This window comes from Bombina bombina, chromosome 6 (assembly GCF_027579735.1).
Source record: "Bombina bombina isolate aBomBom1 chromosome 6, aBomBom1.pri, whole genome shotgun sequence".
Classification (NCBI taxonomy): Eukaryota; Metazoa; Chordata; class Amphibia; order Anura; family Bombinatoridae; genus Bombina; species Bombina bombina.
In genome coordinates this window covers 445,158,859-445,172,547 of record NC_069504.1, presented here as the reverse complement: position 1 = coordinate 445,172,547, position 13,689 = coordinate 445,158,859, and the positions used below count along the sequence as shown (strand labels likewise).

The 13,689-nt window shown below is 40.8% G+C and overlaps 1 protein-coding gene across 3 annotated transcripts in view; it reads left to right on the top strand.

The window, feature by feature from the left end:
* Positions 1–13,689, top strand: part of C6H5orf24 (chromosome 6 C5orf24 homolog) — a 109,837-nt gene that overhangs the window by 63,469 nt on the left and 32,679 nt on the right. The gene's annotated exons all lie outside the window — the stretch shown is intronic.

Sequence of the window (13,689 nt, the reverse complement as noted above, 5' to 3'; positions counted from 1 at the left end):
CCGTTAACAATAATAGCCGAATGAGGGATATTGTAAATTAACTGTATCAAGTGACTAATATTACCTATAAACCCAAATTTTTGCAATGTATAGAAAAGATAGTCCCAACTCATATAATGGAAAGCTTTTTCTGCGTCAAGCGTTAATATTGCAGCCTTTGAGATTTTCTGTCGATCTGCCTTATACCTATTCCAATAATAATCAATTACAATCATATCTTTTCGTATATATTTTTCACAGGGTTCCGCCCGGGCATAAAACCTGATTGATCTACATGTATTATATCAGATAAATATGGGGTCAATCTCTTAATAAATTATAGAAGTGAGTAATTTATAATCGAAATTGAGAAGCGATATAGGCCTATATGATGCCAGGTCTTCTGGTCTTTTTAAAATTAAAGTAATATTTGAAGATGTAAAATATCTAGAACTAGTGGAACCTGTTGTTTAGTAGTAATTATATAATTTGTGGAGTGTAGGTATGATTTGTTCTTGTAGTATTCAATAGAATTCTACAGGAAGTGAATCTGGGCCCGGAGCCTTACTTAGTTTTGCAAGCATAATCCCATTTAGGATCTCCTCCCGTGTAATTGGAAGATTTATTTGAGTCATTACTTCCTGTGGGATCCTTGGTACTTTTAAGTTGTTCCAGAATCTAGATTTTTTAGTTTTATCTGGCACGTCGGCCTTATATAGGCTCTGGAAAAACTAAAAAAAAAAAGCCATACAGAGATCTTAAACGTATGTCTTCCTGCACACATTTTTGTTTTATATTGAAATATTTTTTATTAAAGGTTTCCACGACAGTACAAATAGTATATCAGTAATAATCATAGTAACAAAAAGATCAAGTCTTAACAGAGAAAATTAACCGATATTGTCCAACAACTTAAAGCAGTGGTTACCTCCTGTATTTTCCAATTTTAACAATCACAGAAATACTAATAAAGAAAGAGATAGGACAAAGGAGTCCAAAGGTAGAAAGAGAAAGAAGAGAGAGAGAGGAGAAAGGGGAAGAAGTTCTGATGAACACTCGTAAGGTCTGTTTAATATTTTAACCATATCTTAACTCTCCTGGTTTCTAATGCTCCATCTAGATTGCATTCTATCTGTATCTTCCCACACAATCCAGTCCTCCCAGATCCTCAGAAACTCGTCTCTGTTGTCTAGTAGTGAGGATGCAATGTTTGCCATTTGGTAGTAGAATTTGATTTTATTGAGTATAATATTATAATGGGGTATTGAAGTCTTCCAATACTTTGCTATGATTGTTCTTGCTGCCGTGCATATGATACCCACTAGTTTTGAGGAGTATTTTGACATCCCCAGTACAGGAAAGTGTAGGAGAGCTTGCTCCATAGTTAGTATAATTTGTTTGTTAAATATTTCGCTTAGTAACTTAGAAGTAGATGCCCATACTATCGCACTCTGTGGGCACTCCCACCACATGTGGACGTAGGTGCCTTCAACCTGACAGCCTCGGTAGCATTGAGTCGTATTATTAGTATTTGTGGTTGCACTAGGATATTTAATTCTACTTGGATGTAAGCACCATCTATATAATACCTTGATATAGTTTTCTTTCAGGTTTGCACTAATGGAACAAGCTAACCCGTTTTGAATTATGTGAGCCCACTCCTTGATATCTATAGAGAGGTTGGTTTCTGCCTCCCACTTTTTAATAAAATTTAATTTAACTGGTGGTCCCTTTGTACATAAGAATCTATATAAGCCAGAAATTGCTCCTTTAACTCTCGTGTCGTGACTACATAGTTTCTCAAATAGTGTGGTAGTGTGAAGTTTTCCGGGTCTATATACTTCTTCTACTCTGGACTTGAGCTGGAAATAATGAAACCAGGATTGTGGTGTAGAGGACATGAGGTCGTTATACTGTGTGAATGAGAGGACTTCTGTGCCTCGCAGTGTATTCGCTATCCTGTATAGGCCCTTATTAGCCCAAATTTCGCTGGTTTGGCTTCTGTACTTATTTGAGAATACCACTAGAGGTGTCAGAAGTGAGTTTTCATGGATCAGGTAAAATTTTGTTTGGTTGCTATCCCACATACCTAAGGTATGTGACAGTGATACATATTTCATCCAAAAGCTAGGTCTGTCTTTTTTATGTGTCCAGAACATTTGACATATCGGATTGAGGTTTAACATTTCGCTTTCTAAGTGGACCCAGGCTAAATTGGTTTTAGGATTAAATAGTTGCGTTGTTTGCGCCAGTCTAGCTGAATTGTAATAAGCTTGGAAGTCAGGTACTCCTAACCCTCCTTCCTCTTTATGTTTTAAAAGGGAATGTTTATTTATCCGAGCCTTTTTATTAGACCATATAAAATCCAACACATGTTTCTGAAATTCTTTGATGTCTCTTGAGTGAACATTAATGGGGAGTGATCTAAACAAGTATAAAAGCCTTGGAAGAATTACCATTTTACTGACCACCATTTTTCCATAGAATGAGATCTTATAAGAGCTCCAGGTTTTCATTTCTTTGAGCAGGGATTTATAGAGGGGAGAGTAGTTAAGCTTGTACAAATCTCTTAGGCTATATGGGATAAAGACTCCTAGGTATTTGATAGCTTGGGTGGCCCACTTGAAATTAAAATTTATTTCTAATAGCTTTTTTGTATGGTTAGGAAGATGTACCTCAATCGCCTCACATTTGTCATTATTTATCTTATAGCCAGATAAGGTGCCAAATTGTATTAGGAGGTCGTATAGGATCGGCAGTGACAATAGGGGTTTGCTAATTGTTAATATGATGTCGTCTGCGAATAAGGACAGTTTGTGGACAGACTTACCCACCCTTATACCAGCAATATCTTTGTTATTTCTAATACTAGCGGCTAGGGGTTCTATGCATATAGCAAATAACAAGGGTGACAATGGGCACCCTTGCCTTGTTCCATTGTGGATATTAATTCTCCTGGATTGATAACCTGCAATTCTAAGGAATGCATACGGATCAGTAGAGATGGCCCGTATAGCTTTTTGTAAATGATCCTGAAATTCCGATGTGGGAGAGGGATTCAAACATATAGTCCCTGTGAATTCTGTCGAATGCCTTCTCTGCATCCAAAGAGAGGAACAGAGAAGGCATTCCCTCGCCTGTAGCAAAGTCAATCAAATCAATTACCCTTCGGATATTATCAGGTGCTTCCCTTCCCAGTACAAATCCCACTTGATCATTTGAAATTAATTTAGGTAAGTGGGGATTTAACCTATTGGCTAATATTTTAGTGAGAAGTTTAAGATCCGTATTAATAAGCGATATTGGTCTGTAATTTTTACAATGAAATTTATCCTTGCCCGGCTTAGGTACTACGCATATCCTCGCTGCTAATAGTTCAGGTGGGATAGTCCCCCCTCCCATTATGTAGTTGAATGATTCGACTAAATGAGGGGTAAGATCAGTTGAGAATTTTTTATAAAAACTTCCTGAGTAGCCATCGGGACCCGGGGCCTTATTACTTTTGAGTTGCTTTATGACTGTAGCTACTTCCTGAGCTGTAATTGGGGAGTTTAGAGCATCTAAACTAGTTTTCTCTTGCAAGGTGTATCCAGTCCACGGATTCATCCTTTACTTGTGGGATATTCTCATTCCCTACAGGAAGTAGCAAAGAGAGCACACAGCAAAGCTGTCCATATAGCTCCCCCTCTAGCTCCACCCCCCAGTCATTCTCTTTGCTGGCTCTAAGCACTAGGGTCTCTCTCGGGAGTGTAAAGTGAATGTGGTGTTAGAATTCTAGTTTTATTATCTTCAATCAAAAGTTTGTTATTTTAAATGGTACCGGTTTGTACTATTTACTCTCTAGCAGAAAAGTGATGAAGATTTCTGCTGAGAGGAAAATGGTTTTAGCATGTTGTAACTAAAATCCACTGCTGTTCCCACACAGGACTGAGGAGTACCAGAAAACTTGAGTTGGGGGGAACAGTTTGCAGGGTGATCTGCAATAAGGTATGTTCAGTCAATTATTTCTAGACAAGACTGAGATAATGCTAGAAGACTGACAAGATCCCCATGTGGGGAGGGTAAGCTATGTTCACAGACTTAGTAAGGAATTGAATGCTTACATAATAGGGCTAATATACTAGCTGACACTTATTCAGGGCAATCGATTGTTTGGCTAAGGAAAAATCGTTTTGCAAGACACTTTGAAAGCCCTTTTGGTTTTTTTCTGGGGTTATTACCACATGGCTGTTTTTTAGTCACTTAGGAGTGATTTACTAGGCCTCAGATGCGCACTTAGAATTGCAGATAAGTTCATGCTGTTTCACATGGAGGGTCCTGCTGATGTTTGAGGGCCTAAAAGAAGCTATATTCCCCCAAATCTGATCCCTAAGGGAAGGTAGGGCCACAGCAAGGCTGTGGCAAGGTGCTATAGTGATTTAACCAGGTGTTGACTTTAGGCTGCTCCGGTTTGGGCATTAAGGGGTTAATTGTTTTTAAACTTGGGGTGCAATCTTATTAAGGCTTTAGCTACATATTGTGAAAATTTCAGAAAGATTGGTGCATTTTTCACCGTTTTGTAAAATTGTGTGCTCTTTTTATCTCTTAAAGGCACAGTAACGTTTTTTTCAAATTGTGTTTTTTATTTGATTAAAGTGATTCCAAGCCTGTTTGTGTACTCTACTAGTCTGTTAAACATGTCTGACACTAAGGAAAATCCTTGTTCAATGTGTTTAGAAGCCATGGTGGAACCCCCTCTCAGAATGTGTCCCACTTGTACTGATATGTCTATACACTTTAAAGATCATATTGTTGCACTTAAGAATGTGGCCCAAGATGATTCTCAGACTGAAGGTAACGAGGGTAGCCCGTCTGCCTCTCCCCAAGTGTCACAACCAGTTACGCCCGCGCAAGCGACGCCTAGTACCTCTAGTGCGTCTAACCCTTTTACATTACAAGACTTAGCGGCAGTCATGGATAATTCTCTTACAGCCTTCTTATCTAAACTGCCCGGGTTACCTGCAAAGTGTGATAGCTCCGTTTTAAGAACAGATTATGAGCATTCTGACGCTTTGGTAGCCGTATCCGATATACCCTCACAACGCTCTGAAGTGGGAGCGAGGGATTTGATGTCTGAGGGAGAAGTCTCTGATTCAGGAAGGGTTCCTCCCCAGACAGATTCAGATGCATTGGCTTTTAAATTTAAACTAGAACACCTCCTTGTTTTACTTAGGGAGGTATTAGCTACTCTGGATGACTGTGACCCTTTGGTGATCCCAGAGAAATTGTGTACCTAGAGGTCCCTGTTTACACGGATGCGTTTCCGGTCCCTAAGAGGATTGCGGATATCGTTACTAGGGAGTGGGATAGGCCAGTGTCCCTTTTGTCCCCCCTCCTGTTTTTAAGAAAATGTTCCCCATATCTGACCCCATGCGGGACTCATGGCAGACGGTCCCTAAGGTGGAGGGGGCTGTTTCTACACTAGCTAAACGCACATCCATACCAATTGAAGACAGTTGTGCTTTTAAAGACCCTATGGATAAAAAATTAGAGGGTTTACTTAAGAAAATTTTTGTTCAACAAGGTTTTCTTCTCCAACCTATTGCCTGCATTATTCCTGTAACTACTGCAGTTGCTTTCTGGTTTGAGGCGCTGGAAGACTCGCTCCAGACGGAGACCTCATATGAGGAAATTATGGATAGAATTAAGGCTCTAAAGCTAGCTAATTCTTTTATCACTGACGCCGCTTTCCAAATAGCTAAGTTAGCGGCGAAAAATTCAGGTTTCACCATTTTGGCGCACAGGGCGCTATGGCTAAAGTCCTGGTCGGCCGATGTGTCGTCTAAATCCAAGCTTTTGAACATTCCTTTCAAAGGGAAGACCCTATTCGGGCCTGAATTGAAAGAGATTATTTCAGATATCACCGGGAGAAAAGGCCATGCTCTCCCTCAAAGCCTTTAAAACAAAGAACAAAGCTAATTTTCGTTCCTTTCGCAATTTCAGGAACGGCCCCGCTTCATCCTCTCCGTCTGCAAAGCAAGAGGGTAACGCTTCACAGCCCAAGGCAAACTGGAAACCTTACCAGGGCTGGAATAAGGGTAAACAGGCCAAAAAGCCTGCAGCTGCCACCAAGACAGCATGAAGGGGTAGCCCCCGATCCGGGACCGGATCTAGTAGGGGGCAGACTCTGTCTCTTCGCTCAGGCCTGGGCAAGAGATGTAGGGGAAGGTTCCACATTTCTCGTCTGTCTACAGATCAGACAAAGAAAGAGGCGTTTTTACGCTGTGTAGAAGATCTACATACAATGGGAGTGATCCACCCAGTTCCAATTGCAGAACAAGGACTGGGGTTTTACTCAAACCTGTTTGTGGTTCCCAAAAAAGAGTCCCATCATTCAAGATGGAGACCATTCGGACAATCTTACCAATGATCCAGGAGGGTCAATATATGACTACCGTGGATCTAAAGGATGCGTATCTGCACATTCCTATCCACAAAGATCATCACCAGTTTCTCAGGTTCGCCTTTCTGGACAAGCATTTTCAGTTTGTGGCTCTTCCTTTCGGGTTGGCCACTGCTCCCAGAATTTTCACAAAGGTGCTAGGGTCCCTCCTGGCGGTTCTAAGATCGCGGGGCATAGCAGTGGCGCCTTACCTAGACGACATCTTAATTCAGGCGTCAACTTTCCAAAGAACCAAGTCTCACACGGAGATTGTATTGGCCTTTCTGAGGTCTCACGGGTGGAAGGTGAACATCAAAAAGAGTTCTCTCTTCCCCCTCACAAGAGTTCCATTCCTAGGAACCCTGATAGACTCGGTAGAAATGAAAATATTTCTGACGGAGGTCAGAAAGCTAAAACTCTTAACTACTTGCCGAGCTCTTTATTCCATTCCTCGGTCATCTGTGGCTCAGTGCATGGAGACAATCGGACTAATGGTTGCGGCAATGGACATAGTCCCTTTTGCTCGGATACATCTCAGACCACTGCAACTATGCATGCTCAAACAGTGGAATGGGGATTATGCAGATTTGTCTCCTCAAATTCAGTTGGACCAGGAGACCAGAGATTCTCTTCTCTGGTGGTTGTCTCAGGATCACCTGTCTCAAGGAATATGTTTCCGCAGGCCAGAGTGGATCATCGTAACGACCGACGCCAGTCTGTTAGGCTGGGGTGCGGTCTGGGACTCCCTGAAAGCTCAGGGCTTATGGTCTCGGGAAGAAACTCTTCTCCCGATAAACATTCTGGAACTGAGGGCGATATTCAACGCTCTTCAGGCATGGCCTCAACTAGTGGCGGCCAAATTCATCAGATTTCAGTCGGACAACATCACGACTGTAGCTTACGTCGATCATCAGGGGGGAACAAAGAGTTCCCTAGCGATGACGGAAGTAACCAAAATAATCAGGTGGGCGGAGGATCACTCCTGCCATCTCTCAGCAATTCACATCCCAGGAGTAGACAACTGGGAGGTGGATTTTCTAAGTCGTCAGACTTTTCACCCGGGGGAGTGGGAACTCCACCCGAAGGTATTTGCCCAGCTGACTCAGCTATGGGGCACCCCAGAGTTGGATCTGATGGCGTCCCGTCAGAACACCAAACTTCCTCTCTACGGGTCCAGGTCCCGGGATCCCAAGGCGGTATTGATAGATGCTCTAGCAGCGCCTTGGTCCTTCAATCTGGCTTATGTTTTTCCACTGTTTCCTCTCCTCCCACGTCTGGTTGCCAGAATCAAGCAGGAGAAGGCTTTGGGGATTCTGATAGCGCCTGCGTGGCCACGCAGGACTTGGTTTGCAGACCTAGTGGACATGTCATCTGTCCCACCATGGTCACTGCCAATGAGACAGGATCTTCTAATACATGGTCCGTTCAAGCATCCAAATTTAGTTTCTCTACGTCTGACTGCTTGGAGATTGAACGCTTAATTCTATCAAAGCGTGGGTTCTCTGAGTCAGTTATAGATACTCTGATTCAGGCTAGAAAGCCTGTCACCAGGAAAATCTACCATAAGATATGGCGGAAATATCTTTGTTGGTGTGAATCCAAGGGTTACTCATGGAGTAAGATTAGGATTCCCAGGATATTGTCCTTTCTCCAAGATGGACTGGAGAAAGGATTGTCAGCTAGTTCCTTAAAAGGACAAATATCTGCTCTGTCTAATCCTTTTGGAGAAAGGATTGTCAGCTAGTTCCTTAAAAGGACAAATATCTGCTCTGTCTATCCTTTTACATAAGCGTCTGGCAGAGGTACCAGACGTTCAAGCGTTTGCTCAGGCTTTAGTCAGAATCAAGCCTGTCTATAAACCTGTGGCTCCGCCATGGAGTCTAAATCTTGTTCTTTCAGTTCTTCAAGGGGTTCCGTTTGAACCTTTACATTCCATAGATATTAAGTTGTTATCTTTTAAAGTTTTGTTTTTGGTAGCTATCTCTTCTGCTCGAAGAGTTTCAGAATTATCTGCCTTACAGTGTGATTCACCTTACCTGGTGTTCCACACAGATAAGGTAGTTTTGCGTACCAAGCCTGGTTTTCTTCCTAAAGTTGTTTCTAACAAGAATATTAACCAGGAAATAGTTGTTCCTTCTCTGTGTCCTAACCCATCTTCAAAGAAGGAACGTCTACTACACAATCTTGATGTAGTTTGTGCTTTAAAGTTCTATTTACAAGCAACTAGGGATTTCAGACAAACATCTTTCTTGTTTGTTATCTATTCTGGTAAGAGGAGAGGTCAGAAAGCGACTGCTACCTCTCTTTCCTTTTGGCTGAAAAGCATCATCCATTTGGCCTATGAGACTGCTGGCCAGCAGCCTCCTGAAAGAATTACTGCTCATTCTACCAGAGCAGTGGCTTCCACATGGGCTTTCAAAAATGAGGCTTCTGTTGAACAGATTTGTAAGGTAGCGACTTGGTCTTCACTGCATACTTTTGCCAAATTTTACAAATTCAATACTTTTGCTTCTTTGGAGGCTATTTTTGGGAGAAAGGTTTTGCAAGCAGTGGTGCCTTCCGTTTAAGGTACCTGTCTTGTTCCCTCCCTTCATCTGTGTCCTAAAGCTTTGGTATTGGTATCCCACAAGTAAAGGATGAATCCGTGGACTGGATACACCTTGCAAGAGAAAACAGAATTTATGCTTACCTGATAAATTACTTTCTCTTGCGGTGTATCCAGTCCACGGCCCGCCCTGGCATTTAAGTCAGGTAAAAAAATTTTTTGTTTAAACTACAGTCACCACTGCACCCTATGGTTTCTCCTTTTTCTTCCTAACCTTTGGTCGAATGACTGGGGGGTGGAGCTAGAGGGGGAGCTATATGGACAGCTTTACTGTGTGCTCTCTTTGCTACTTCCTGTAGGGAATGAGAATATCCCACAAGTAAAGGATGAATCCGTGGACTGGATACACCGCAAGAGAAAGTAATTGATCAGGTAAGCATAAATTCTGTTTTATCAAGTTTGGGTAAATGACAAGAGTCTAGGAACGTTTTTATTTTGTGTGTTCTGGATGGGTCTAGAGATTTTGGTAAGTTGTATAGGGATTGATAAAAATTGGCGAATGAATTCGCAATATCCAGAGGATTATTGGTAATCGAACCTGAGGGTAACTGGAGCTGGGGAATAGAAGAGTTTCTCGTTATGTTTCTGATTTTCCTGGCTAACATACGATCAGGTTTGTTAGCATACACAAAATAATGTGCATCAATGATTCTTAAGAAGGCTAGAGATTCTTCATCAAGCAACTTATCTAATTCTGCTTTCTTGGTTTGAATTACCTTAGCTAAGTTAGAGCTTCTAGCTATTATGTGTTTTCTATTAAGATCTTCCATTTCCTTTTTTTTCCCCTCTATTAGCTTTCTCTTATCTTTATTTATGTTTGCTTTTTCTTTAATTAGGATCCCTCTAAGGAAAGCCTTGAACGCTCCCCATACATTTAATGGATTTGGCGTTGAATTCTGATTATCGGACCAAAACTGTTTAATTTGACGAACAAGGTTCTGACAAAATATTTCATTCCTTAATAAGGATGGATCCAAAGTCCAGGATCTATCCCTAGAAGGGTCGAATAACCCGCTTAGTGAGACTTCTACTATGGAATGATCAGACCAACTAGTTTGTGCTATATCAGCGCCTGTCGTCAGGGGGCATAAGATTTGACTTGCAAAGATATAATCGATCCTAGAATAGGAATTGTGGGCCGATGAGTAAAATGTGTAATTTCGGACACCCAAATTATGGATTCTCCATACATCTAACAAATTGTGGTCCAATACGAAGTCACCCAGAATTTTCTTGGGGCACGCTCCTACCGAGGGTGTTCTATCTAATTTATTGTTGAGAGTTAAATTAAAGTCCCCGCCTAAGATAATTTTGTGTTTTTTCCATGAGGTCAGTAGTTTACTAATTTTAGCTAAGAAACTACCCTGATTCTCGTTTGGGGCATATATATTTCCCAGTACTACAGTATTCCCGTGTATTTTCCCTTTTAGAATTATAAATCTCCCCTCTGAATCTCTAACAACCTCCTCTTCCTGGAAGTTGAGGGAGGCATGTAGAATAATGGATACTCCTCTTTTTTTTCTTTTGGCCAAATGAGTGGTATTGAATCGGAAAAGCTAAATCCCAGTATTTCGGGTTTTGTGTAGATGTGAAATGAGTCTCTTGTAACATAATGATGTGTGCCTGTCTGTTTTTATATTCTGTGATTGCTTTTTTCCGTTTAACGTGGGAGTGTAATCCCCTCACGTTATGTGAAATGATTTTAACTGACATCCCTAGGTATTATTACAAGCCTAATAGAACCCCTCTGAAAGAGCAATACCTGAAAAAACTGACGTTGTAAGCTGGATAACTTAGTACCTCTACATTTCTCCTCTACACCTTTTACTTTTATGACCTCACGAGTGTCCCCAGAGAAAGAAAAAGAAGCTGGAAAAAGAAAAAGAATAACATAAGAAAACATGCAAACAATTAACATTAGTATCGGTGCGAGATACTTCATTGTTCAGTGAACAATATTTTAGTGGTTACATGGTGTATAAATGTTTTAAATACCACAAGTTTCTACAATTTTTCTAGATAGATGCACAGTACCAGACTTATTATAAATGTGGGGTTATTACAGAAGAAGACGCTGCTACATGAGACTATGTCATTAAGTGATGTCATTGGGGCACCATTATGAATCAGGATATAGGGGATAGGGGCGTTGGGTCAGGCCCTTCATGCTTATATGATTAGTCTGTGATGCGCTCTAGTAGATGTCAGGTCAGAGCATTCTTTTTCTCCTAAGGGGCATGTTCCTGTCCAGTCTTATACCTTACAGATAGATAATGGAGCAGACTTAGATTGTCCGACAGCAATCCGGGTTTAATTATTCAGAGAGGCTCTTATTCTCAGGATTCTACCCGTATAGGTTATAGCAACAATGTTCCCAAAGCAAAATGAAATTAAATTGTGTAATGTATTGGGTTTCCCTCTTACACAAAAACACTGTAGTCCCAATTATTGTCCTGCTCCTACCAGAAATAGGTTATCGGAGCCAGGGCCTATATATGTGTTTTACAGGCACTAGTATACCTGGATCTGTAAATGAGAGTAATCTCCCCAATTTCTGCTCAGGCTTGCGAGCATTTAAATTTCGTAAGCACTGGGTACCTTATATACATTTTGTGCATCCTAAAAAAAGAGATTATCCCTCTGCTCGTTCCTGGTGTCAGCTGGTGTGCTAATATTTGCTGGAGATTCTAACCCGTGGAGATCCCTTGCAGGCCCTTAGTGTGAAATGTCTGACAGTCCACGGGGTTTACCTGTTTCCAGGTGCACAACGCTCAACTTGGTTTGCAGTTTCAGACGTACCTCTGGGTGTTGGATTATCCGCCCAGGTACGAGCCACTGAGGGTGCTCAGCCTAACAAGCCACTGAAGGCTAAGGAAGGACTCCTTCGCGCGGACCGAGTAGGTCCCTTGATCCAGGCCATAGTATCCCTTAACGGCCAAGGATGAAAGCATTATGGGGTAAGTGTTTGCACGCTCTCAACTTGCAATGCTAGGCAAGTGGCGTGCTTGTTTCCGTGTGTCCTACACACTCCACCCCTTGCGGAGTCCTCCATAAAACCCTTTCTTAATGAACAGCAAAGACTAAATGTTAAGTAAAGATTAAGTAATGCATAAGAGTATTTGAATTGTCAAAAACTCTATCACGAAGGAAGAAATGTATATAATAATACTATCAAGGATTTGATAGAGTTTCTCATTGAAAAAAGCTGTGTTCATACAGTGAAACGTATGTCGGAAATTAGTGGCACGTCATGAAGAGGAGCGGAACTACCAATCAACAATGGCAGGCATTGTTTTTGGTGAACTGTTTGCAATAATTTGTTGTGATTTTATCACTCTTTTGTAATCTTGTTATCACCTTTGTCTAAATTCACTGTTAAGACTCCGAGTGACATACTTGCCTTGTTGTTTTTAAAACTATATGTTTTGTGTAATAAATAACTTTAACAAGAGATCCTGTTTTGCCTGTGCAGAAACTTATAGAGCCTTTTACACCGAGAGCTGGTGGACGTGAAAGTTCAGAACACTGTTATATTCCACATAGCAATTGGCTGTACACTCTAGTGACATATTTATAACTGTCCCTAATTGGCCACAGCAGAGATAGTAACCTAAGTTACAACATGGCAGCTCCCATTGTTTTATAGACACTAAAACTTTACACTTATTTTATCAATATTTAAACAGCTAATGAAACTTAAAAAAAATATGCCTACGTGTTATTCTCAAACTTATCTTTTTTTTAATGCATCATTCTATCTAGCATTTATTTAGTGTTTAATGTTACTTTAAGTAGGCAAAGGGATGGAAGCATAATTGTCAGGGGTTATCCTGTAGCAAAGTAATGACCCAAAACATACCTCCAGACTGTATCAGAACTACCTTGGACAAAAAGAATAAGACAGTAGGCTTCAAATCATGGAATGGCCAGCACAGTCTGCAGTCTTAAACCCCATTGAGATGGTTTGGGATAAACTGGGAAAAAATATGAAAGCAAAGCAACACATTTGAGGGAAGTATTACCGTGTTTGGAAGAACCTTTTGAACAGTATTTGATTTCCATTGTAAGAAGAATGCCACAAGTGTGTTTAGCTGTCATACCTGCAAAAGGTGGCTACTATGAGTCAAAAATTTAGATTAAATTTTGTTAAACCTAATGATTGCATGATTTCTTTTTTTTTATCTTTAATTGTTTGTTCTCTAATTTCAATTAAAAGTAGACTGAGACATTAAACTGAGTACATTTCAATAAAATCTGGAAAATGGAGGTGTTCTAAAACTTCTGACCTGTAGTGTATATTATAAAAATATTTGTTTCGTGCTGCTGCTGTAGGCATTAACAACAAGCACTAGCTACTAGTTTAATTTTATTATTATTATATGTGAGTTTAAACTACTGTCCAGCTGTTCCCCTGCTGCGCTGAAGACATAACCCATAGAAAATATAGAAAATATTGGGTGAAGAATTTTTGAATGACCCCATGAGCAAATATCTAATCAAATTAATTTGTTTTAATAGTTGTTGATTAGTCCAAAACCATTTTTGTGTCTCTGCATATGTCTAGGGGCCAATCTATCAAGCTCCGTGTTTTTGGCGAGCAGTTATGAAGCAGCGGTCACAAAGACCGCTGCTCCATAACCTGTCCGCCTGCTCTGAGCAGGCGACAGACATCGCCGGAAATCAA